A 27869-nucleotide genomic window follows, 5' to 3' on the forward strand; every position below is an offset into this window, starting at 1 on the left:
AATGCCATGTGAAGGTTTATTTAAGCATTCCAAATGTATCCACTTTTGCAAATAGTCACACACAACAAATGTCTCTAAATGTTCATATTTATTCAGCCCCTCTGGCAGGCCCCATGGAAAATATTGACTGAAACACAAATTAAAATTAAGAATTTATAAATTCACAAAACACTGAAGACTGTTAAAAAATGGAACAACTTCCGCTATCAAATGATGTGTTTTGGTAAGCACCGAAGCATTTATGCTTTTGAAGTTTTGAAAGCTCCAAATCACTCGAAAGTTTTTGGAACCCTTTGGATTTAAAAAAAAAAAAACACGATTCAGTTCTCACAATAACACCTCCCTCTCCCCAAAGTTAAGGATTCTCACCACCCACATTTCCCTGACAAAAAAAAAACCCAGAGGCTCCATGAGGTTCAGAGAGACCCTCCTCAAGGCTGCTCAGGGAACAATTCTGGGGTACAAACTACTGATTCTTTTGACTACAATGAGATGTAAGCCAAAGAGAGCTATGGGATTCATGCCTTTAGATCAGGCAAAAGCTTCTCTCAATGGGCCTGCCAAGCAAGTTGTCTTATAAAATAGTAAGGAGTCATCCCCACAGACCACAGCGTGGACAGAATGCAAAGCACAGGAAAAGCAGAAAGTCAGCCTGAGAGAAGGCTGTCTCTCAGAGTTGCCGACCAGGGGACAATCAGACCCAGTGGGGTCAGTCTGGGAGGGCCCAGAGCCCAGACTCATTGTCCTTCTACATCCGGGAATCTGGCAACATTTTTAGAGACTGTAGAGGGCTCTCTAGGTCTGTTTAGATTGGGGATAGGTAGACCAGATGGAGAAGGGTGGAAGGAGGGGATGAAGAAATCCAAAGTGAATCCTGAGCCTTGCAGTGAGTGCCAATGCGTGAGAAAGGCAAGGCTTGGAGAGACACAAGCTCCCTGTAACTGCTCAAATATTAATCCACAATATATTTTAATGACATGAAACACCAGAGAGCTTTAGGAGGAACATGAAGGGCTTTTGGGTACCTTGAATAATGGTATTGTCACTCTGAGGTTTTATGGTCTCATCTTTGGCCAGAGCACAACTCTAAGAAAACAAGTCAAGGTTCTTGGGGATGAGTTTGGGAATCTAATCCTGCAGCCACTGCACAGCTCCTCTAAAAAGGCAACAAATCTGCTACTCCCAGCCCTCCTCCTCCCAAGGTGATAACTTACCATAAACACCCCAGCTGCATCTACTTTGCTACCTACAAAGGGATCTGGATCCAAAGGTCCCATGAAGTCCTGCTCAAAGATGAAATGTATGGCCTGGGTTCATGATCAGAATCCTAGGATTCCGTTTTGTTTTGCTGTTTTGTTGTGTGCCAGTAGTGGGGCTTGAACTCAGGGCCCAGGTACTGTTCCTTAGCTTTTTTTACTTATGGTTGGCACTTCTGGAGCTGTGGTAGTTAATTAAGTGGAGACAATAGTCTCATGGACTTTCCTGTCCAGACTGGCTTTGATCCACTAACTTTAGATCTCAGCCTCTTGAGTAGGTAGGACTATAAGCATGAGCCACCAACTCCCTGCTGGAATTCAGTTTTTAAGTAACGTGGCTTTAGGTTTGTAGAAGACCACTCAAGGTGACTATCAGATGTTCTCACCTTTGAAACTGAGGAAACTGTAGGCTCAGAAGCTCAAGGTGAGGGCAGGGGCAAGCTTCTCATCCAAATTCATCTGACACCACCTCCGTGCTCCTTGGGAGTTCTCACTTGATTCTCAGTACACTAGAAGAACAAATTGGGGACAGAGAAGCCCTGTGGCATCTCAAATCCTGGACTTTGGGATTCAAAACTACATCGCTTAGAAGCTTGAAATAAATCAGGTCAATCCCAAACTCTCTTGGTTTAGGGGGGGGAGGAATGAAATGTTTTATCAACTTCCCCAACAGGAAATCTGATTTCCATCCTTGTTGCCACTTTATCATTTCCTCCCAGCTGTTATCGAGATCACAGCTTCGGAGATGGTTAAACGTTTGTCACATTTAATATTATTGTCCCCATTTTTCACATGCGGGAAGCTGACGGATGCTTGCTGCAAATGTGGGATGAAAATGCAGCTGCTCACGAGCCTGTGAGCCCAGAGCTGGATGTGCACGGAGCCATTCAGAGGGCTCCTTTGTGTGACACAGGTGTTGGACTGGGAACCTTGATCCTTGGGATAAGAACTGGACAGGGAGGAACTGAGGCCGGAGTTCTAGTAGTCTGGGCCTTGTGTATATAAGCTGCTGTGTGTATGCCGCTCCCCAGTACCTCCATCTGTCTGCTTCCTGTACCCAGTGCTTTACTCCTTTCTTTTTTTAAGACATCAGGATCTCTCACCTAACTATTTTTTGGTGAGGGCAGCAGTACTAGGGTTTGAAGTCAGAGTCTCACACTTGCTAAGCTAGTGCTTTATCATTTGAGTTGTGTCTCCAGACCTGCTTTTTTGGCTGGTTCTTTTTCTAAAGATGGAGTCTAGCCAACTTTTCTGCCCAGGCTGACCTTAAACCCTGTTCCTCTGGATCCTCTAGGCCTCGGCTTCCTGAAGGCTTAAGATTCTAACCATGAGTCACCAGTGCCTGGCTTTATCTGAGTATTTGGATTCTTTACTCCATGCCAGTGCCTATGCCCCAGACCAATCCTCTGTAGACACTTCCACATCTTCTCCTCCCCACAGCCTCTGCAGTGATTTTTAGCAATTGCTAATCTGATCAGACCATATCCCTGCTCAGAATCCTTCAGTGCCTCCTCATTGTCTTTCAGATCAATTCTAGACTCTGCTTGACTTCAGTCTGTTTTTATAGCCCTGTCCATTGGCACAGCTGGCTGGGTAAGTTCTGCCCTCCAGGGACTAGCTCCTGATGCTCCCCCAGGATTTTTCGACCCTCTGCACACGGCTCCCCAACTTGCAATCCTTTTTTACACCTTTGAGATAGCAAATGAAATGTGATCACAGATTGCTTGGTACTGCAGCTACAGGTGGGGACTCTGTCTCCACTCCTGTCTTTGGACCAGTGAGGCCCAAAGATCACAATGTCCTGCTAGGTTGTAGAATGCAGGTATCAAGAAATTGGTAGGTACCATCTCTTCTTCCCACTGCCCAGAGTGGGTGAGAATTTTAACTGCCTGACTATAATAGGAGACATATGGAGAGTCGCTGAGACTCTGGAAAGGAAGGGCTCCCCAACTGTCATCACCAAGACAGCAGGCATGTATCAGAAATACTAACCCAGGCCAAGTTCTACCTTGATCTCACTTGGTGCCACATAGAGCAGAAAAGTCACCCAGGTGCACTCTCCTCAAATTCCTAACCCAATCACTGTGAGACAAAATGGAATCATTGCTCTTTGAAAACACTAAGTGTGAAAGCAGTAACAATTAGTTTGAAAACCTACTCTGCCTCCAGTGTGTTGATTCACTTGTCAGGATGTTACTTCCACTGGGAAGCACATGCTACTCTACATTCTCATAGAAATCCATTTCTCCTCTGAATGACCTTGGCTCCTCACATCTCACTTCTCTGTCCTGCAAGGTCCACATTGGCAGGATCCCATGTTTGTTTACCTCTGCCTTATGTCTCCATCAAGGAGCCCAAAGGATGTTTCCCCAAGAAATGAGGCAGTGAATGAATAGATGAGATTATGTGGGACAATGTAAGATTTCCTGATTCATAATAACATGTAAGTCAATGATCAAGACATCCCAGCAGGCAGGGTGGGTTCAGTATCTATCAAGGCTGTGAAAGAAGATGCGTAAATTATGTCCAGCTTGATGAGACTGGGTATAAGATTAGTTGAATTATACTTGTTCAACTAATCATTGAACTAAAGCATCAAACATTAATAAACACCTCAATATTTTAAAAGCAGCATCTAAAAATGAGGTAAGGTAGTTGACCTCTCCCCTCCCCCCTCCCACCCCACACAACATACACACACTTGCACCCACCTGATCCCGGGCTTAATCTATTTGTTCATTCACTCTTTTACTGTTTTTGTTTGTTTGTTTGTTGGTGGTGGTGGTGGTGGTTGTGACCATTCCTGGAACTTCAACTCAGGGCCTGGGCTCTGTCCCTGAGCCTTTTCTGCTCAATTGGTAGGCTAGCGCTTTACCACTTCAGCCACAACGTCATTTCCAGCCTTTTCTGAGCAGTTTATTTGAGAGGAAAGTTCAGTCTGGGCTGGCTTTGAACCAAGATCCTCAGATCTCAGCCTCCTGAGTAGCTAAGACTACAGACATGAGTCACCGGAGCCTGGATTGTTTGTTCACGCTTTTACTCACTCATTTATTCCAGAAGCACTTACCAAGGGTGTCTTATGTACTAGATATATTTCTAGTGCCTGGAGATAGAAAGCCTAAAACACACAAGGTCAAGGGCTATATTAGCCAAAAGAAAAATGCCCCAGAACCGACTAGGTGTTGATTAGAGAAGATTGTCTCCAGCAGGTGACTTGAGATTAGCTCCAGGGACAGAAATTCCTGCATCCTATGCCCTGAATCACCAAGGATCACACTGCTCATGGCTGATAACTATGAAATTAAAAACGGCAGAAGAACAGAAAAACAGAGGTAGTCCCACTGGTGGTATAGGGAATGAAAACAAAGAGCTGAAGTCTCTTTGGTGAGACAAGAGCAGATGCTTCTTAGAGAAGAGATAGCAAACAGAGACAGAGCCCTCCTGGGCCCAGAGTCTGCAGTGTGAAGGAAGTCTGAGACCCATTACAGAGTAGAAGGGGGAGAAAAATTCAAGCTGGAGGCAAGACCTAGAGTTAAGGCTTAATTAAGAAAGCAGACATTTTAGGTTCACACAAATAAGCAAACAGAATCCTCTTGGCCCCTCGTGATCATCACCAAGTAATTGCTTTAAAGCTGTGGTTTTCTCCGCTTGAATGATTCTTAAATACATGTTGATAAAAAGTAATGAAGATACTGAGTGAGTGGAGAGCAGGCAGCTTCCTTTCAGCCACACTCCTCGCTTAGCAGAGCTCACCAGGTGTCTGCCCACTTGCTGGGTCTCTTTGTCCCTCTGCACTGAATGGGGATAAAGTATGAAGGCAGAGGTCCAGCCAGATGGGTTCTGAATCTCCTCCAGTCCAAGAAGCATGCAACCCGATTGGTTGGATGTAGCAGCACAAACTCCCATAGAGCCCAGCCATTGTAGTTTACATATCACTGTGTCATGACAATAACCTTGAACCTAACAGGGGCAGCACTTTGAATTCTGATTTCCCATCCTGAAATGAATGTTTGTAGTGCCAAGTCACCTCACACTCCAAACTCCATATGACTTAGGGAAACAAGGATCAAAGCTTCAGGATCCGAAGACCATCTTGACACCAACCACAGGGCAAGCCACCGGCTAGGAAGCTCTCAGGAAGACAGTGTCACATTCAGACTCATCAGTGTTCATACTGGTGATTTCTGCTGCCTGGGTCACTCTTCTTTCCCATATTCCTCTTTTTTAATCCATAATCCCTTCTTGCCACCGTTATGGCCACACCATGGCAGCCTCTTCTTCTCAGGTTCTGGCTCCAGAGCCCACAGGTTCAGGCTTGATTCTCCAGTGTCGTAAAACCCACTGGGATGCAACATCACTACCTTCCTCTCTGCCTGCCCTCCCTACTCCCAGCACAGCAAGCACCAGCCTTGATCCTGGTTTGAAGCTAACCTAGGTAGACAAATCTGAGTGACTGTTATGTTCAATTAAGTAGCAAAAAGCCAGAAGTGTATGTGTGGCTCAAGTTGTAGAGCACCAGCCTTGAACAAAAAAGCTAAACAAGAAAACAAAACCCTAACCAGGCACTGGTGGCTCACGCCTGTAATCCTAGCTACTCAGGAGGCTGAGATCTGAGGATTGTGGTTCAAAGCCAGCCCGGGCAGGAAAAGCCATGAAACTCTTATTTCCACTAACTACAAAAAAACAGGAAGTGGTGCTGTGGCTCAAGTGGTAGAGCACTAGTCTTGAGCTGAAGAGCTGAGGGACAGCACTCAGGCCCAGAGTTCAAGCCCCACAACCAAAAAAGAAAGAAAACAAAGCCCTGCATTTAAGCAGGCGCACACGCACGCGCGTGTGCACACATGTGAGCAAGCGCGCGCGCACGCACACACACACACACACACACACACACATCTTAAATATATATATAATAATTTTATATGGAAAAATCTAACAAAATAGTTCCAATGCTTTAATTTCTTGGAATTTTTATTTTGTAGTTCTTTGAGACAATATACATACACATACATATATATTTGTCAATGGTACAAACCTATAAAACAGAAAGATTATAAGAGAATTAGATTAATATTCAAAGTTATTTTTCAACTTGAAATTATCAGACAGGTATTTTCCCAAACAATGCCAGACTCTGTCTTCAAGAGTACTGGGTTTACATCATTTCTTTATAAACTTCTTAAAAGGCTGGGTGCTGGTGGCTTATGCCTGTGATCCTAGCCGCTCGGGAGGCTGAAATCTGAAGATAGAAGTTCAAAGCTAGCCCAGGCAGAAAAGTCCTTGTGAGAGTCTTATTTCCATTTAGCTACCAACAAGCCAGAAGTGGAGCTATGGTTCAAGTAATAGAATGCTAGCCTTGAATAATAAAGTGCAAGTACATTGCCCAGGTCCTGAGTGCAAGCCCCGGGATTGGGATTGGCAAAAACAAAAACAAAACAGTTCTTTAAAAGAAACAAGCTGGGTACTGGTGGCTCACGCCTTTCATCCTAGCTACTCAGGAGGCTGAGATCTGAGAATCAGGGTTCAAAGCCAGCGCAGGCAGGAAAATCTTTGAGACTCTAATTTCTAATGAATCCCAGAAAAATTCAGAAGTGTTTCTGTAGCTCAAGTGGTAGAGTACTAGACTTGAGCAAAGGAGTGTAGGGAGAGGCCCAGAACCAGAAAAAAAAAATCCTTCATGTTTTCTGGATGCTTTATTTGGCTTTGAAATCATGTAGTGCTAGCTTACAACTGATGACTACTAAATACTTCTGACCTCACTACCCTTCTTTATAATCAATTGGTTCCTAGAGACTAAAACAATTACCATTGTTCTTAAGATTCCTCATACCCATTGGGCCGGTTGTGATGTAGATCCATGAAAACCTAAGTACATCACAATGCTGCTGGGCTAATGACTCCTGAGAGGTGGGATCCATGACCCTATCTAAAGCTGAGAGATGTTAGGGAATGGAAAATCAAACATCCTGAAATCAAGCAACAGTGGTACCTCAAGAGATTGTTCTTATGGATGCCTAACTCTTAGGAAAAGCTTCCAGCATAATTCCTTTGCACATGGTGAGAACTAAAATTAGTTTCTTTTGATTTCTTCTTTTTCACTTGTTTGTTTGTTTCCGGCATGGAAATGTAAGTGGCTGTTAGAGAAGGAGGTTCTCATACATAAGATGAACATCTGAATGAAGGCGAATGGGGAACATGAGAAGCCATATAGAGAGCTCTCCTTTTCCCAATCTTCTTCTATAGCAGTCACATGACAGGTCATCCAAACAGGTCACTTTCTGAGAAGGGAAAGAGATCACCCTTAATAATTTAACTGCTACCACAGTCATAACCTGGGACCAACCCAAGAGAGCTAGGCTGCCTAGAAACCGGCTACATTCCATCTTCCACCCAGCAAGGAAAAAAAAATTCTATGCAGATTTCTCTCTAATCAGACTTGGAGTGCCTTTGTCCAAAACTCAGGAAAGGCCATGAGATCAATGATGGGCAAGGAGGTCCTCTTGGCTCCCATCCCAACAAGGTTTAATAATAAATTCCCCCAAATTGTTTAAAATTCAAGCTGCTGTGCTGTGGGAGATGCTCCCCCTCCCCACACCTCACTCTCCCAGCTGTTATTTATGGCTCAGAGAAAAGGAACTACATCGATGACGGATCTGCTTTTATCGGATAAAAATGAGAGGAACGGTGAAAGATCATGGTGAGATATTGTGCAGAATTTCAGCAGGATGCTTTAAAAACGTCTATTAGGGCAAATGAATTTTTCACTGGCTAAAAACATATCCATTTACAGTTGGAGCATCCATATGTATTTATGAGTGTTTTTAGACCTCAAAATAGTAACCTAGGACAGAATAACAGTCTCTTAATAGCCCTAATTTATCAGACTCAGCAGTTTAAAAAATAAATAAAAGGGAACAAGAAGGGGAATGAGAAAAGGGGGATGGGGAATAAAAGAGAGAGAGGGAGAGAGAAAGAGAAAGAGAAGTAAACCCAGGAATGTGAAATACTGGAAGTGGTACTGCCCAAACTAACCTTCCATGTCGACATTCTTAACAGAATGAGTCTTAGGGAGAATTTAGTCCATAGAAAGCCAAGAGTGGCTTTTAAAAAATAATAAGGTTGAACCCTGAAGGGGTGAATAAAGCCATTTGACCCTTGTAATGGTTCAAACCATTTGAGTAAATATTACTCTGTGCTTTTTAATGAGATTAACATTAAATTGGTGGATTAAATAGAGATTATTCTCCCCGAGTATGACTGCGCCTCATCCAATCAGTAGAAGGCCTAGAACAAAAATGCTGAGTAAGGGGGAATTCACTCTGTGCTGAACCATGTTTGAGCTGGGACATTGCTTTTCTCCTGCCTCTAAACCTGAGCTCCTATTAGAACCTATGCCATTGACTCTCCTGGTTCTTAGGCCTTGGACTCAGATTAACCTCTACTACCAGCTTCCTTGGGTTGCTGCTTGTGGGCTGAAAATCTCATCCTTGCAAGCCTCCATAATCACAGGAGCTAAATTTCTGACAATAAGTATAGATTTTAGAGATCTCTCTCTTCCTTTCTAGAGATAGCGACCCACTATTGGATAGCTACCTCCTACTGGTTCTGTTTTTCGGTTGAAGTCAACTTAATATGCAAGAGGCAGGTAAGTTCAAACTCTAATATAATGAAAGACAATGAACCAGTGGGGGCTGGAAGCAGGGCTCATCAGTAGAATACCTGCCTTGAAAGTGCGAAGACCTGAGTTCAAATCCCACTTCTGGCCTACACTATGCACGTACGCGCGCACACATGCGCGCGCACACACACACACACACACACACACACACACACACACACACACATTAAAGCAGGTAAGTTTCAGACAAGGAAAGAGAGACAGAAGAATGAAGAAAATAGGAGCCTGGGATTTGAGTTAATCAAATAGGTATTTTCAAAAGCATGAAGGCAGGGCCTGGGAAGGTGGCTCAGTGGTAGAGCACTTGCCTTGCATGCATGAGGCCCTGGGTTTGATTTCTCAGCATCACATAAGCAGAAAAAAACAGAAGTGGCACTGTGGCTCAAGTAGTAGAGCGCTAGCCTTGAGCTGAGCTGCTGAGGGACAGTGCCCAGGCCCACAGTTCAGGCCCCACAACCAGCAAAAATAAAAAATTTAAAAAAAGAAAACCATGAAGGCAAATGCTGTCTCTTTTCAAGAAAGGGAGATGGGATCCAAGGTAGCACCAATAGAGGTACTTGGCACCTCTATTGCACAGCTACTCTAGTTCAATCAGTGTTCTCCTTATTGCTGGAAATAGATTCACATCAGCACATGGAACTCTGATCAGGTTGGAGAAAAATTTCCAGAAACCTCATAACCTTTTCAAACCTTTATTCCTACAATCCTGCTTCTCTAAAATAATTAACATCAAAATCATATTAGTCATTAAGAAATGAAAAAGAAATACCAGACATGGTGTTGCACATCATAGCCCAAGTAACAAAACAATAATAATAATAACCACAGGCAAATGAGCAAGAAATCAAAACAAAGAGATTAACCAACCAAAAAATGCTTGGCCTAGAAAAGGAAATCATCCAAACTGGGGATCAAATAAATGGAAATTAAAGGAATGTATCTGAATTTCTTTTAAAAAAAAAGCCCACAAAATAGGTGTTAAATGTCCAACCACAAAAGATGAACGATAGAAAGGACAGAGTAATTCTTTACAGACATCGAAAATTATACTTTGGATAGCATTTAATAACAGCCAAACATATACCAAACAGCAAGTCCTCAGTTGGTTATCTCTCCACAGTAGGAGAATGGGAGTTTATTTTCTTTTCTACAAATACTTTTGTATGTTGAATGTTCATCTGGAAGGAAGGAATGAGGGAAGAAGAGACAAGAGCAAGGGCAAAAGAAAGAAAGTTTTGTTTCTACCAAGTTCTGTGATGAATGCCAATCTAGAGGCTAGAAAGGAACAGTTATCAAAGAGAAGGCCAAGCTAGTTGACTGGCTTGTCCACCAACATGCCATGTGAAGTTTGCTCTACCCCTAACCCCTCTGCTCCTCAGTGTCCCTTACTGTCAGACGAGCATAAAAATTGCCAGACCAGCTTGCACACTGGGTTTGATCTATGATCAAAAGGGATGGTACTCATCAAACTGCCAAGTGCTCGACAAGTCCTGGAGAGGCTAATTACAGCCTTCGTTAGTGTGATCATTCTCTCTCACTGCATTATCCTTCACTGGAGAGCTGCTTGTCGGCCAGTGAAGTGCACTCAGGATTTCTACATACACAAAGTGAAGAGCGTGTGGCTGCTCAGACCTCTTTCAACAAAACTATCATGAAGGGGATAATCCAATGGACACCAAAGACCCCTAGGCTTGTGTAAAAGGAGCACATATGGTCCTGATTGTAACTAACTTGGTATTGGATGACCCAAACGTGAGTCTCACTTGCTACTCATGAACTCTGTGAAGTCAGACAACCTTGTCTGTCTGTGTGAGTGCCATCCACTCACCTGTGGATCAAGCCCTAATTCTATCATAGGATATATGCTCCTAGCTACCACTTTTCTGCTGCCTAGACCTCCTGGGTCCTCACTGCCAAAATAAGATATAACAACTCATTCCCTTAAAAGCATATACCACTCTCACTTATTTACATATGGCAATGCCCATACACCTTGTTTTCTCTTCTATCACCTTTATCATAATGACTGGTCTTGAATTAATCTGTCCAACTCTTCTTACATGATTTCCAACATCAACCCATCCATCTATCTATCTATCTATCCATATATTTATTCTTATCTAGCAGATGAGAACACAGAACATAAAGGAGAACTATCTTGCCTTACAGTAAGTAGCTCTTGAATTCAAAATTGTAGTGATTTGATTCCAAGGTCTTCTGGTTCGTTTTACTTTTTTTCCCATCCAAGACACTACAGTTTAGAAAGCTGAAGGTCAACTATAAGTAGGAGATCAGAAGAGAACTACAAAGACAAAGGTATGCCAGAATAGTATAGAGAAATCTGGTCAAGAGAAAGAGGAAAGAGAACATGGAGTTCTCTAATCCTGTGATTGGGAGCCAAGTTTGAGAATGAGATCTGCATTCTAATGTACTGGGGTAATAACCAAACAATGGACTTTGAAGCCCGCAAGATTTAACTTTGGATCTAGAATCCAAAATTTACAAGCCCCACAACTTTACTGAACGTTGTACTTTTTTCCTCAATGAATTGTGATAATAGTACCTTTTCATCAGAAACTGTGAGACTTCAAAGAGCCAAAGTGTAGAAATCAAAAGGCCTTAATGTTGTCAATGGCCAAATGCTCAGTAAATGGACCTTGTACCTTTTCTGCCCAAGCTGATAGGATCTGGACAAGGAAATAGTGACAAAGCAGATTGTTGAAGTCTATGAAAAGAACAACCATGTCTAAGAAAATCTCATGACTCATATTAATACCAGCAAATACAGCACTCACAACCTCTATCTGGGCATGTCCCATCTCCAGCTTTCTGATGCTCTCTTCCCTCACATTGGGTTTTCATTTAACTGATATCATACAACCAAACTTTCTTAGACAGCCTTCAAACATCCTACTAACATTTTCCTTTTGTGTCCTTGCTCATCAAAAATAACAATAACAAAGTCTCTTCCCTGTCAAAGGTTATCCTGTGCTATAAAGGGCACTGGAGACAAGGATTGTATTTTAGCTGAGGACACACGGAGTAGGAAAGCTTGACTAATTATGTTACTAATTACTTGAAGCATCTTTCATTTGACAATATAATTATGCTCGAATGAGGCAAATATCTCAATTACTTAGGAAAAATAAAAGAGAAGCCCTCCTCTTTTCCTCTCTGTTTTCAGTTATTCGGGTCATTTCAAAAAGAAAAAGAAAAAGAAAAGAACCACATTCTTCTTTATTTAACTATAATAGGCCATGTAATATCTGCATGATATCTGTATGGTTTCTGTGGAATGACAACATTTTGCTGAAAGAAAAAAGTGTGAGGTGTGCTGAAAGGAAATACACCTTCCATTCTTCCCTCACCCACCCTGTTGTCTTCAGTTAGCATTCAGTTCCCGTGGGGATGTGACCTTGAACAGGATTATTAAGAATTTTCCAGAAGGATCAAAAATGTTAAGGCAAATAATAAGTCTTTCTCAGGACCAGAACATGAGCATACCAGTAGATATCCCTTCTAAATGCCTACAATAAATCAGGTTGATGGACACAAGACAGGTGCTGATGTCAAGGTTAACAGAAGCCAGCACAAAGAGATAGAGGCAGTACCCAAAAGGAATCTTCAACATGCCAAAGTACTTGTAAGACAGATAGTAAACTATCCCCAACTCTTGTTCTTTATCTCCTTGGAACCTTAACTTCCTACAAGGAAAAAATAATTCCATGGGCAAACAGCTAAATACTGAATGGATGTCCCATTGGCAAACCACTTCAGCATACTGATGGACCTTATTAGAAACTTCACTCTAAGATTTCTCCCTAAACCTTCTGCATTTGAGAAAACTTTCTTGGATAGTTCATGTGCATATGGAAGTTTGAGAAGCTCAGGAATATTCTTTACACTTGATACATGCCCTTTGGCCCTTCTCAAAAGAGTTAACAGACCTACCATTAGATTTGCTTTCCACTCCAAAATATTCGCTAAAATTCTTCTCTTCTTTCACTATTATCCAAGGAGCCCAACATGTCAAGTTCTTTTTTCTATACTATCTGGAAAGACTCTAACAGGCTAGACAGGCATGGAGGAGCATGCTTGTAACCTTAGCTGCCTGAGAGGCAGAGAAGATAGTGGTCTGAAGTTAGTCCTGGCCAAAGTTAATGCTAGAACTATATAATTCAAGAAATACACACTTGTCTAGCTATAATAAGACTCTGAGTTCAATTCTCATTGCTGAAAAAAAGAGAGAAAGAAAGACAATCAAAAAGAAAGAAAGAAAGAAAGAAAGAAAGAAAGAAAGAAAGAAAGAAAGAAAGAAAGAAAGGAAGAAAGGAAGGAAGGAAGGAAGGAAGGAAGGAAGGAAGGGAGGAAGGAAGGAAAGGAGGGAGGGAGAGAGGGAGGGGGAGAGAGGGAGGGGAGGAGAGAGGCAGGGGAGGAGAGAGGAAGGGAGAGAAAAAAGAAGGGAGGGAAGGAGGGACAGGAAGGAAGGAAACCAAAGCAAAGGGCAAAGAAAAAAATACAAAAGACTTAGAGACCAAGTCACTGACAGATTTGTAGAATCTCTGATTGATTGGTACTATCTACTTGGTGTGCAGATTAGTTAAAATGTCATTTGAAGATCATTGGGCAGTATTAAGAAGCAGCAGGAAGGACCTCCAAGATCAATTAGTGATGTCTGCCACAGGTACAAGCTGGAGATGAAAGGCATTGGATTTGGTAGCAGGGAAGTTACATGCCAAACCTGGGGATTCAACTGACCTGGATTCCTGGACTGCATTGTCAGTTTCAGAACCTCAGTTTTCCACCTTTAAAATTAATGAACTTGGGACCCTTCCTACCCTGATGTTTTAAATCATACCAGTTTTGCTCCTAAGTCTTTCTAGTCCTTTCACAAACATCTGTATTCCCCTGAAAGCAGGTTTTCTTTTGTTTCTAGGTCCCAGCAGTGTCAGCTTCTGTTAGACCAGAGCCTCTCCAGAGTCTTGTGGAGAGGAGAGAAGAGACAGGGGGATGTGGGTAGGAGAAGCTGCCAAGCACATTGGCCTGAAGCAAGGTCCCTTTGCTTCTGCCTCCCCTAAAGCATCTGTTTCCAATGAAGCTAAGGAAATTCCATCCCCACTCATACATTCCCTCCTTGCTGCCCTGCCCTTGCCTCCACACTGGCCTCTCCCCTTTGTGAGCGCTGAGCCAAGCCAAAACTCCCCATGGATTTTCAAGGAGCAGAAGGTGGAACAAGGCCTGGTGCTCTGACTCCCCTAGTGGTGGCTACCCGCCAGCTCTGATTCTCCCAGGTTGTCTCACTTTAAGAATATTGGAAATGGGCCACAGAAGGCCAGGCCTCTACACATGACTGTGTGCTGGGAGAAGAGTCATAAAGCGAATGAGATCTCAGTCATTTGGCTTTTTTTAATGTGTTTTATTGTAAAGATGCTGTACAGAGGGGTTACTGTTACATGAGTAAGGTAAGGAGTGCATTTCTTGTGGAGCAATACCTGTCCATACATATCCAGAAACTGTTGTTACCAATCCTATAAAAACAAAAGGACCAGGGGGCTGGGAAGGTGGCTCAGTGGTAGAGCGCTTGCCTTGCATGCATGAGGCCCTGGGTTCGATTCCTCAGCACCACATAAGCAAAAAGAAAAAAGCCGGAAGTGGCGCTGTGGCTCAAGTGGTAGAGGGCTAGCCTTGAGCTGAAGAGCTGAGGGACAGTGCCCAGGTCTAGCGTTCAGGCCCCACGACAGGACCCCCCCCAAAAAAAAACAGAAGGACCAAAAGCCTATGAAAAAGGGCAGTATTTCCCAACTGGGAACAACTTGGCTTCTCAGGAGTCATCTTGGCAATGCCTAGAGATACTTGGTTATAAGTGGACATAGGGGTGACTATGTTTTAAATCATGGGCAGAGGCTAGGACTGCTAATAAACACCTTAAAACAAACATAGGGAAGCCCCACCTCACAACAAAGACATATCAAGAGCAAATGCAAATAGGTTGGTGGTATAGGAGAACTTATGAATTATCACACCCAAATCCCTCAGTCCAGAAGAGAAGTAAAACCTTGCAGATGGAGGTACAGGAGCTAGCAGAAAGATTAAAGCAAATACTATGACCCTGTTATCTGTCCACATGTACATGCAAGGAAGATGGAAAGGAGGAAAGGAAGCTAGCCCTGGAGATAGGCCCTGCCAGGCTTGTAGCAAGAAGCTAAAGGGAAGGAATGAAATATGGGAATGAGGAGTGTTAAGGTACAGTCACCACAGCCATCCCTAACACCAATGATGCTTCTGAGCTCATTCAGAAGAGCAACTATCCTCCTCTTCATGGTCATCAGTAGGGAATGGGAAGAGGAGGGAAATTCTGACGAGAGGAAGCTCTGGAAACTTCCTCCCACCTCAGCTTTACTCTGTACAATTTGAGAAATTCAAATCATGTCTAATTTGGGGGAGCGGTTTTCAGAAAAATTATGCCCTAGAAGTGGCTTCTGAGGTACCAATGTAAGGTGCATTCAGCCTGAATCACTGGCAGGTCTCCAAGAGAACGGGCACTGACCATCATTTGGCGTGTCTAATTAGGAATTTGTACCATGGATCACATAAGTAGAAGGCTGAGGGCTGCTTGACCCAGACAGAGAAAAGCAGAACTGATATCTGAAGGCTGTGTCAGAGCAACTTATGGTCTTTCTTCAGAGCTACTCTACAGACCCAATGCTAAGAGAGCAGAGCCTCCTGAAGTAAAGAACATGGAAGTCTTGTCATGAACTTCTGTCCCATGATCTCCATTTGGATAAGCCTGACCCTAGTCATCTGTCCAGTCCAACCAACGAGAATCCAAGGAGATTTTTTTCTGGCAACACAACCCCCCTCAGCCTTGCTGGCACAAGTGCACTTGACATGTTCATGTCTAAATGGAGCCAAATGATGTCCAAGTTCATTCCAGAGCGTCTTTCCAAAGTGTGAGGCCTCGTATGTATACCTCTGCCAACCAGAAAACCAGCCCTTATCATCTACATTCCTGAAGCATATCCAGTGATTAGACTCATTTTCAAAATCAGATAGGTATTCTGATTTTAAAAGCGATCTGTTTACTTTGTAGAATCTATGCACAAAAATATACAAAAATCACCCGAAATGTATATATGTAATTTCTATTGTTTCATACACAAATACACATGTATCTTTACATACCACTATATAGCACATATAAACATGTGCATTTTAACTTTTGTTTTATTGTCTGAAGAATTTTATCACCTACTGTTTTATCAAGCTATGAAGCACAATTTTACATTCCCATTATTAAGTCCCTTTATATATCATTTTCTGATAAATGATGGCCCCACTATATTGATTTACCATAATTCATGTTTTCTAGCCAGATGGTGTTTTTATTCTCCTTTTCCTACAAACCACATCGAAGTTTGCAATCTTAAGACACCACATCTTTTAGAATATCTATAGCTCCTTGGGGCAAATTCCTTAAAGAAACGTTAACATTTTGATAATTTTTGAGATACATCTTTAAGCTGCATGTTTGGTCTTTTGAAAATGTTGAGAATTCCTATTTCAGATTGCAGGCATATAAATATTCATATTGGGAAAATAAGTGTAATCATTCTTTTGGCCAAACAATTGTCAAGATCTAAATCTATTCTTAAGTCCTTCTCGTTTAATCATTTAGTTTATGCCTGCAATTCACAAAGTGACCACTAGTAGCCTCTCTTTAGCTTTGGAAGATAAAAACAACATCAGATAATCCAGTACTGAAACCCCAATGTTAGAATAAATCGTGTCATTGCAATAAAAACCAATTCTGTTTTTTGTATCCGATTTGGGCTCTTGAAGGAAACGAGTCGCATATATTTAATCCTAGAAGACTGAAAGATAAGCAAAATGCCTGCCACAAACCTCACATATATTTTATGGATTGGCAAAATGCCACGAACATTTAAACAAAAGCCTTAATAAAAGTTAAATAGCAAGAGTAATGCTAAGACCCCAGAGAGAGTGTGGTAAATAAATAAGACATATGATCTCCACGGAATACTCCAGTGTCAGCCTAGGAATAAATCCATTTTTCCATTTTCCCAGAAAGGAATATATTTAAATAAAAATAATTCTGAGAGACTAATAATGTAAAATATAGAAAATAGAAAAAAAGAATGGTTAGAGATGTCTCATAATAACCAGCCAAACAATGACATTTCTTCCTTCATTTCCAGTGTGCATTTCTGGGAACAGATTTGGATACACATGGAAATAAAAGTGTATCGTATTCTAGGCCCGAGAAAACAGACGGTGAAAGGCAAGTTGGTTCATTTGGAAAACAGAGGGTCTGACTTTGAATAGCTCAGTGGTGCACAAACCAACCTTCCCTGCAATGTCTGGCTAGGACTTCTGTCTATACCGCGTGCCAAGGACATTTAATGTGTGATATTAGATTTGTTGGGTGCAAACCTCAGATGGGGGCTGCAAAATCCATCTGTACTCTCATAGCTTTTCAAAGGGAAACAAGGTTATGAACATTTACACAGGTTTCAGTATCAGGGATCAGACCAGGTTAGCCTAAGAATTCATGAGGTCAGTGGGAGGGATCTCACGGACTCTCAGAATGTCTTCAAGGTAGTGAATCAGGGCCAGCAATTAGAGGCACATTAAGATGACATTTTTAAGGTAGGAAAAAAGCAAGCTGGGTATAAAGGAAGTGACTCATTCAAGATCACACAGCATGTTGGAAAGTTAAAACAGTAAACAAAAATGCAGTCTATGCACGTGAGGGTTGATACTCTTTCACTTTTCTCCTTTCCATTTGGACTTGTGTGTGACACACTCCTGTGTATCTCATTTCATAACTGAATAAGCATCACTCTCAATAGACTATGTGATATACTAGCAGAAGCATTTAAAAACCAATGGTATTTGAAGCCTCGTTGGCACCATCTCAACCATGGTGCTGTCTACTGACAAAGAATTCATGTTTGGACAAGAAGACAAGATATTTCAACTCTAGGTATTAAGCTTATCTCCAAACCTTCTCTTCTTCCTCAACCATGTGACACTACCTTGACTGATCCTTTCACAGTTTTTACATGCACAACTCCAATCAGGGTCCAAACGAAATGAATACTAGAAAACACTTAAAGCATTTAAATAGAATGCAAGGAATATAGGCATTTGGATATAGCAGCGTGGAAAAGAGCTGAGAATGCAAACCGGTGAGATTTTAGAGAGCTCTGTAGCATCAAGAAGTCAAACCTTTCTGAGACTTCATGGGTAGAGGGATGAGCTGGCATGGCTAGCTAGGTCCAGGATCATGTGGTACAAACTGAAGCCAAAGTGGACTGATTTTGGAAAGGGAGGAGATAAGGGATGAAGGAAGAAATGGAGAGAGAAAACCAGAATGCTATCTTTACCCCGAATCTGGGGAGCAAAGGCCAGAAGAAAGTTAAGTATTGCTTCTCATTGCTCACTTGTTTTGTGGCCCCTCTTTCGGTCTTGCACAATCTGCCCACATGAGCCAACACGCAAGTTTAGATGGTCATTCCTGTTTTAAATTCTCCCATGGCTTCCACTGTAGGAAAGAAACCACAGACATAATACCTCCAGCACAGATGTAAGGTTTATTTCCATCTGTATGACTTTAAGTCTGCTCAAAGATACTGGTAACATTTCTACTTTGCAAAGGGCATTCTATTCGCTTCACGATGGAAGTGGCATGTGGTCTAAGCATCTATACTGGCTGGTTGTGGCCACAAAGGCTGTGAGTGAGGTATTGCACCCGAAAACTTTTTTAAAAAGTCATGACAGAGAAGGAAGCACATACAAGGTAGGGATTCAGAGAAGACTAGAGCTGGGCATCCAAAGAAGATCCATGAGAAAATGGGTCTCAGGAAGAGAATATTCTTCTTCTATTATTCCTATATGACTAAAGCAGTTACCTCTTGTATCCTGGACAGATGACACCCTGTCACAAAAAAAGAGAGAGAGAGAGAGAGAGAGAAGGAAGGTAGGAAGGAAGGAAGGAAGGAAGGAAGGAAAGGAAGGAAGGAAGGAAGGAAGGAAGGAAGGGAGGGAGGGAGGGAGGGAAGGAGGGGGAGGGAAGTAGAGGAGGGGAAGGAAGGGGAGGGAGGGAGGGGGGAGGGAGGTAGAGGAGGGAAACAAAGGGGAGGGAAGGAGGGGGGAAGGAACGGGAGGGGAGGAAGAAGAGGGGAGCTAAGGAAGACAGACAAAAGACTAGCCCTTGAGCACCAAAATGAAGACCTGGACTTTATCCAGGTACAGGTGACTTAAGCCCATCTGTACAAGGGGAAAATCCCTTCCCAGCCCATCATGAAGAATGGTTCAAGGGAAGGATACTGAGAAGGGCCCCATGTGGATCTGGATGCTTTCCCCAAACCGGCCCAGGGCACAAGGCCTCTGCCAGTCTAACACAGGCGCTGCCCACAACCCCCGCACAGACAGTGGTACCTTACGCTTTGGGGAGGCAGAAAAGTCAATAAACTCATTTTCTTCCAGAAAGGACATATCTTCAGGAAGGCCCTGGGGAATTAGGCAGCAAAGTTTAATTTCTGTTGAAGGAATGGGCAATGAATCTGTAAGGAGAGAGAGCATGAGGAAGAATGAAGGAGCTACCATCTCTTTATGGAAAATTTAAGCTGCCCTGGGCTGTTCAGGGGCATAATCTCATTCAATGCTTTGCAGCACCCTTCAGAGATACAGACCAAGGAAGGGCATGCATAGAAAGTAGCAGAGACTTTGTAGGGTTTCCCATCTCTAAAATTTACTCATTCAAGAAATCAAGTGCCGGACACAGGTGACTCACACTAAGAATCCTAGCTTCTCCAGAAGCTGAGATTCTTTGAATTAGAATTAGAGACCTGCCCAGGCAGAAAAGCCCACTAGACTCCATCTCCAATTAATCAGCAAAAAGCCAGGCTGGTAGAGTGGCTCAAGTTGTAGAGTACCAGCTTTTTTACAAGGCCCCGAGTTCAAACTCCAGTACTGTCAATAAGCAAACAAACAAATAAATAAATAACTATCAAGCAATTCTGAAAAGCCAAAGGCTGGGAGCCAATCTGGGACCCAGCATGGATAAACATCATCTCTTTTCTCAACAATGCTTCTGTCTTATATTGGAAGCGGAGCTACTCATAAGCCCTTAAAACTCCTTTCCAGTACATTAAACCCCATTCACAGTTCCGCCTGGTCACCTCCAGGAACTAAGTGCTTTGGCCTCTCTCAGACCTTACCAAACCTCTTTAAATAGACAACGAACATGTCTTTTTCCTGTTTTCACGTTGTTTGGAAACTCCCGGCACATCCCCTCCTAACAAACAAGCAAAAACCAAACAGAAAAACCACTGATGCTATTTAATCAATGACATAGATCAATACAGTTTTAAATCTAAGCCCATATGGAAGTTGTCTTTAATGAAGATATTAATACCTCTCCTTTGGGAAGCATTGTGCAGGCTGTTTGCAGGGGCATTAAAGGGGGATAAAATTTGCATCTCTTCTCCTTGATGAGTTACTGAGACAGGGACTGTCTTATAACTACAATCTTGGCCACATGTCCAATATCCCATGTGAGTTGATTCATGTCCCCATGAAAAACTCACAGAGGAGAAAATCTCTGTATTGTGACTTCATATGTCATAACTAACCATGCCTTCATATTCTTAAAGGAGGGAAAGCATGGCTCATTCCTAACACACACATCTGACCAGTGGCCTTATCAAGATGAGAACCCAGCTACACATGAAAGAACAGAATACTAAAACTATATCTTGCTTTTTCCTGTGTTAAGCCACCATCATGTCCCCAAAGATTCCACCTGTGTTAAACCCATACTCAATTCTGTGTAAAGTACACCAAGTCCCCAAACCTCTCAGAACCTAAAGATTAGGAACCATATGTACATTTTTAAAAGGGCGGAGAAGGAGCTCCAGTTCCTCTGTAAAGTGGTTCTAAGTGACACACATCTAAGCTAAGGGAAATTTAGACAAAATGTATCTTGCAGATATTTGCAAGAGGCCGAATCCATGTTTGGAGATGAGGTGGCTTCAGACACAGCGGTTTGTTCAGAGAGCAGAGCTCCACCCAGGCACCGTGACTCACATTTGTAATCCCCAAAGACTGTAAGTGGGGAAACATCATGGGTTTGAGGCCAGATTGGACAAAGACTTCATGAGACATCCATGTCAATGAATAACACCTGGGCATGAAGACATGTCTCTATCAGACTAGCTGTGCGGGCAAAATAAATAGGACAATTGCAGACCAGCCCAGGCATAAACTAACCATCCTATTCAAAAATATAACAAGCAAAGAAAGAGCTGGGGGAGGGTGCTTGGCTAAAATGATAATATACCTGCCTAGCAAAGGAGGCCCTGAGTTCAAACCCAAGCATCACCACAAAAAAGGAAGACAAAGTGGAGTCCTTCAGGACAGAGAACAAACAGTCCTGAGATGAACATGCTCAGAGCTGACCTTCCTCTTTAATCTTCTAAATGAGACAAGAGAAAATGTGACTTTAAAAAAAAAAAAGGGAAAAAAAAATACAAAACCATCTCCTCAACCCCAGAGATCTCCAGGGATGTTTGTTTTGATGAGATTTCAGGCCTGATTTCCAAGAATAAGGAGGTGCCAACTGTTTGTAAAAGCTCCTAAACCAGCACGATCTCTCGCCCTTAGGAGATTTATCTTTTATTTATACAGAGCATTTTTTAAAAGCCTGTTACTGTGATAAAGAAGAGACTGAGAGGCTTCAAGTAAAAAGGCACCACAATGTTTTGAGAGCCTACATTTCAAGGAAATGTGTGCATAATAATACAGAACAGATACGTTGAAGGAGAAGCAGAAGGCTTTAGTCATTCACTTAAACACAAACTGAATCCAGCACTGTTAGGCGTGGTGGAGATGGAGCTGAATACAGACTTATTCCCAACGATGTACAGTTTTGAGAGAGAAGAAACAAGCTTGTGAAAACACAAATACCGGTTTTGAGTGTCGGTTGGTGGAATAGAGGAGCCCAGGGAATAAAGGAGGAGGAAGATTTTTGTCCCTACCATCCAGGAAGGCCTGTGTGAGGTGGTAGCCTCTGGTTAGTATAGACAAAATTCAACCTTGTACTATTCTTTACCTTTTGCTATCAATCACTAATTACAAATGACCATGAAACGTAATGGCCTGAAATAAAAATGGACGTTGATTCGTTCATATCATTGTCCTCGGGTTGGAAGCCTAGAAGTTGCATTCAGGTGTGGACAGGGTCTTATGTTCGCTACCGAGGACTAGCTCTCAAGGCAAGTTCACTCACATGGCTGCAAGTTGGTCTTGGGGCCTAGAGTCCCCCCACCCACTCCATTCTACCCAGTGGGCATCCTCATAGGGCTGTGTGGCATCATTACATCATGACATCTGATCTTCCTTCCTCCCAAATGATCATGGAAAAAGGCCATTGGGGAGTTGGCCTCCTCAAAAGACATTCTCTATCATATCCATGTCCTGGTCGGCACAGAGGTAACTAAACAAGGGCAAGAACCATTGGGAGCCATCTTGGAAATGGTTACCCTGAGTAAGGATGACACACAAATGGGAAACTTCATGATTGTCTTGTGTATCCAGTAGTGACTGGTCATTGGAACAACCAGGGGACAATTTTGTCCAGTGGTTAGCAGATATCAGATTTTACATTTACATATACCTTGCTCCATTGTTCACAGACTCTTGGCCAATTCCAGCAGTTGGGAGGTAATATAAACCTGAAAAGTCACATTGAAAGTAGGTTTGGAAACCAACTGTTGAAATAAGAATAACTTCCTCCAGCTGTCCTGGATCATCTATAAGCTAATATGTGAGAAAGAAGTAAACTTTCACAGTACTAAAGCCATTGCATTTTAGGATCTCTTTGTTTAAAGGCCTTTACTTTTATTCTGCTATATTACTTGGTACAAAAAGCTTAACCCCTGAATGTAATTTTTCTTCTGTAGAGATAGAAATACCAATCTCACAGGGTTCTTGTGAAGAAACATGCAATAATGCATGGAAATGTTTGTCCAGTGTCTGGCCCAGAGTTCACACACTTGTCATTGTCGCTGTTGTCCTCTTTTGAATTTATGATCAGTGCCAGTAGACAGGATGAAACAAAAACATTCAGGGAATTTGGCAAATGTGTATCCATCCACCAACAATGTTGCCCCAGGGAATTTAGAACAATCATTTTGGAAAGCCCTTTAAGGAGAGCTTTGGGGATTTAAATAAACACAGAAGTAATTTTAAGGAAAGATTATTCAGCAGACTACTTTTGAGCCAAGATTTGTTGTGGACAGCATGCTCGCTCTCAAGTTGTCTGTTTTCTAATTCTGGAAAATAAGTGATAACAAATACCATAGGGAAGGAGGAAAAGAAGGGAAGGAAGAAGGGAGGGAGAAAAGGAGGGGAAAAGGTGGGAAGGAAGGAAGGAAAAAGAGAGGGAGAGAGAGAGGGAAAGAGAAAAGAAAGAGGAAGGGAGGGAAAAAGGAAAGAAGGGATGGATTAGAGAAAAAGGGGTGGAAGGATAGAAATAGGATCATTTTCTAACTTTCCAATGATTCAAGAAAGCAACCACAGTCATCCTGCTATTACCCACATTGCGTATTTGGTTCTGTGTAACAATTTGCTGAGGAAAGTATTTTATTGCTTCAAACAAGTTTGCAAACCCCAAGAATGAACAAGATGATCTACAAGGCACCGTCTGGCTCCATGAATCTCTCCCAACCCAGTTGCGGGCACTTTACCTCTAGCTATAACTCCTGATCCAAAGTGTCCCCTCCTCTGTACACTCTCAGAGGCCTGACATTTGTCCTGGGTGAATTAACAAAGACAGTTGGTGGTTGACACAGATTACTGAGGACTTTCGCAGCTCAGCTCAAGCTATGCTTCTTGGCTGGTCGGAGTCACGCCATCTAGTGAACAAAACAGGCAGTGAAGTGTCCTCCAACTCCTGCATGGCCCAGGATGGAGGAAAAAGCCTTCTTTCAGATGGAATGGCAACGCTCCAAAAAGAATCAAAATGAAGAAATGAGTTAGAAACCTGAGTGGCCACACCTATGCAATGCCCTTATTCTAAAATGGATGTAATCATCAAAAATAATCTTTCCTTTCCTCCTCTTTTGAAAAAAAAAAACACTACCCTCCATCTGATTGCCCTAACCAAGTCACCAAGTTTTCTATCAGAATTACCCACAGAATAAATTTGTATACACTGTTATGTAAGAAATGGGCTGGTAAAATGGATCACATAGAAATGAAAAACAAAACAAATGAACAAAAACATAAACAGGCCTCCATCCACCATGAAAACTCAGCAGATGGAGGAATGAGGTGATAGATGGGTATAGGTTCCAAATCCTTTGCTTGGGTTGTCTAAATCTTGACTTCCCTCCAATGGTTAGTGTCACATACCCACAAACAATTTGCAATCTCCTCGTTGGAGATTTTCCCCTGGAGGACCAGGTCTGATGCAAACATAGCTATGTCCTCTGTCACTTCTTCTTTAGGGAATAAATTTGGGCTGCTGAGTGAGCCCCTAAGGCAGCCCTGGATGAATATACAGCCACAGAGAGCAAAGTGACAAGAAGGAAAGGGAACAGAAAAACAGCCCTGATTATTTCATTTCAGGAACAAATCATGAGAAACTTAGGGCCTCTTGACCATCTTTGGACCACGGTAGCTGCGTACAAACACCTGGACCGTACAGTGGCCTACTGTCCACCAGGAAGCACCTGGGACCCCTTGCCTTACAGCGAGGCAGAGAACTGTTTACTCGATTCTGTTCATTTCTCACCATGTTAGAAAATTCCGCTTAAGAGAGCAGTACATGCTTGTTGAGCTCACCCCCATGATTCACATTTTATACAAAGAAAACGAAGAGAGGGAGAGAAAAAAAGAACAGGACTGAATTTTCATCTTTTGCCTCTGCCCAACTCAACTCCAGTTGGTTTTCATTTATTTCAATGTGTACTTTGGAATCAGAGCCTTCAGTGTTCCCAGTTAACTCCCACCACCTGGGGTATGTTATTTTGAGGGGGGCAGGGATATTGGCTCTTCTTTTCTTCCCACTCTTCTCCACATTGTAAAAACAGACTGGTAAAAAAAAGGTGGTCTGTATCTGTGTGTGTGTGTGTGTGTGTGACAGAGAGAGACAGAGACACCCACACCCACATATACATACATACAGAGAGAGAGAGAGAGAGAGCACTTTCTCTAGGCTATGCACCAGAACCAAGGGCTGGAGGGAATGACCACCTTCGTGCAGAACAGCACACCCCAGCTGCAGGCAGGGCCCATGTTTCCCAGTGCAATCTGCTCTTTTTGACTCATTTTGGGGTGAGTCTAATCAAGATGGGATGTGTGGCTTTGAAACAGCTGGAAAGCATTACAGGTCAAAAGTTTAAATCAAGTTAAGAACCATTGGAATGTGCAAGCCCCGTTGTTTCTAATCTTCGCTTTTCCCCCCTCTAATCTGCAGTGAGCTTCTCTCCTCGTGAGATGAAATGTCTTAGTCAAATCTTGACCCATGTGGCCATAAGATAGGATAATGAAGCTAGAGCTGGAGAAGGTGATTAGGAAGGACATTATTTTGCCAAGAAAATAAAAACAGGACCAAGCAAGCTAGAATATCCATAATGAAAATATCATTGCAAATCACTCCATCAAGGAAAATAGGTTGCATCTTGCTCAATGTGACATAGCACCTAGTAACTAACCCACTGGCTTACATGGATTGTTCTATATTCCTGCCTCAAATCCAACAATGTGTTCTTTTGGTACATCGCCCTTTGCTTTGTTTCCAAGATTCATGAAACCCTTTGCCAGTCCCAAGTTTGAGGACTTGCTCTGTGTTCTTTCTCTCCACTCTTCCAGCAAGCAGTCAATCGTATTCCATTTCTTCACCCAGCCTTCTGTGATAAAGCTGTCCAGACAGGCCTTGGCTCCTTCACCCTCCCCTCCAACCTCAGCCTTTCATCCTCTTTCCCCATGGTTACTCCTTACCATCACACATTCCACCAAGGTAAAAATTCCTGAGCTGGAAACCTCAGGTTTGTCCTGTCTTGCTCACTATTGTATGCTAATAGCACACGTATGCAGGTGTATGATACCTATTAGGCAAACCAGGTATCTACTGACCAAATAGACATAGAGTTTAAAGACAATCTCCTACGTAGTTAAGCACCAGAATATGCAGTAGGTTTCAAGATAGATGAATGTTGTTGGACCCAGAGTTGTCTGTGTGTCTTGATTGTAGATAGATTCTTTGACCATTTAGTCAATGGAAAAAAATGTCAAAAGTGGCCTATGTAACCACTGCTCATAATGGTGGCTCATAATCAGGCCTCTTGAAAGATCTCTGGCAACCCTAGGTACCCTCATAGAGAAACCCCGTGAAAGACCAGCACAGTCCATCCTTCCAGGATCCTGTGAAAGCTACCAAGGAAGTGAATATCTTTGTGTAGGATTCTGTCTCCCAAGACAAACCTGACCACTAGTCCAGTATCCCTGAGGGACCCCAGCCAATGTCCAGCTGTGTTCTGTTGAGATCTTGACTCATTGAATTCTGCCATGAAATGAAGTTGGGGTTTCTTTAAGCTGGCTAAATATCAGACTTCTTTGTTACACAACAGATTTTGTCCTTGTTTCCTGACACCCAGCTCCACAAATCCTAAGAATCCTGGAAGCAACTAATGGCTGGGGACCCTTCATCATGAGAAAGATCAAGACACATGGAGGGCAGTATCGGGACTTCCAATCTAACCTTCTCCAACCTCTAGGGAAGAGAAAAGCTGAAGGTCACCAGTGATGCTGGTTGCTCACACTGGCAGTAGGAGCCATCCTGGAAACTGAGCTTTCAGTCTGCTTATGGGATCTGATGCAATCTGAAGGTAGGACCTATCATGATATAATGGAATGAGAGGGTGCCAACTAGTGTATGCTGCAGAATCTGGAAGAAAGCTATTGGGAGGGAGAGATTCCAAAGTGCAGTGATGGTAAAGATCACAGGAGTAGTGGTTGTTGCATAAGAGAATAGAGTTGGTAGTCATTTCTCCTCCCACACTGGTAGTTTGGGCTCCATCATTGCTTAGCTGACTGGGTGACCTTCTGCATGTCTCTTTCTTTTCCTTAAGGAGATTAAATAAAATGCATGCCATGCACTTGGCACACTGTAAAAATGTGGAGAAGTATACCTAAGATGGAATCACTTTGACCAGAGGGAGAATATGCCAAAATAGAGCCTGGAAGTCACCTGACAGACCACACTTAGTTGCCTGAGACTGGCCTACTGTTCCAAGGCAAGTTCTCAACTGGTTATGGATCTGTTGACCAACCAGCTGTGGATACACCAACTTCAATGTTTGCCTGCCGCCATTTTAATTCTGCAAAACAACTGGCTTTCTTAACCCCAAAAAACCTTTATTCCCTTTTCAGAACACTCCATCTCACCCAAATCTATGTCTCTTTTTTGTACGTGTTTTGTTGTACAAATGCTGTATAGAGGGGTTACAGTTACAGCAAGGTAATGAGTATCTATTGAGCATTGTTGCCTCCTCCTTTGTTTTCTCCCTATCATCCCTTCCCTCCCACCTCCACAACTACCCCCCCTCACCCCGCCGAAGTTGTAAAGTTCATTTTCAACATAGTGTTTTGTACATCTCATTGTTACAATGGGTTAACCTATATCCTTATTTAAGCATTTTGTTTTTTCAGAAGTGTATATACAAGATGCAGGGCACCGTGCAGGGGTTATACCGTGGGGGAGAAACATACAAAGAAACAAAAAAAAACACATAGTACATTATAAATACATTAGAAACAATAGCAAGAAAGAAAAAAGATATTTGTGTCCCTATCTTGGAACTGCCATTCCAAATAAATAAATGAAACTCATTGGTACTTCACAGGACTTA

The 27869-nt window shown here is 42.6% G+C and overlaps 1 long non-coding RNA gene across 2 annotated transcripts; it reads left to right on the forward strand.

The window, feature by feature from the left end:
* Nucleotides 1-7173: 7173 nt before the first annotated feature.
* LOC138807087 (uncharacterized) lies at nucleotides 7174-27399 on the forward strand. 2 transcript variants are annotated; one of them, XR_011366044.1, is made up of 4 exons: nucleotides 7174-7310; nucleotides 8819-8898; nucleotides 26589-26846; nucleotides 27090-27399. It is a non-coding gene; the product is annotated as an uncharacterized lncRNA (long non-coding RNA). The 2 variants fall into 2 exon arrangements; XR_011366045.1 differs by having other exon boundaries at nucleotides 26616-26846.
* Nucleotides 27400-27869: the final 470 nt, after the last annotated feature.

The sequence above is a fragment of the Dipodomys merriami genome, unplaced genomic scaffold, assembly GCF_024711535.1.
Source record: "Dipodomys merriami isolate MVZ:Mamm:240054 unplaced genomic scaffold, mDipMer1.0.p SCAF_41, whole genome shotgun sequence".
In the NCBI taxonomy this organism is placed as follows: domain Eukaryota; kingdom Metazoa; phylum Chordata; class Mammalia; order Rodentia; family Heteromyidae; genus Dipodomys; species Dipodomys merriami.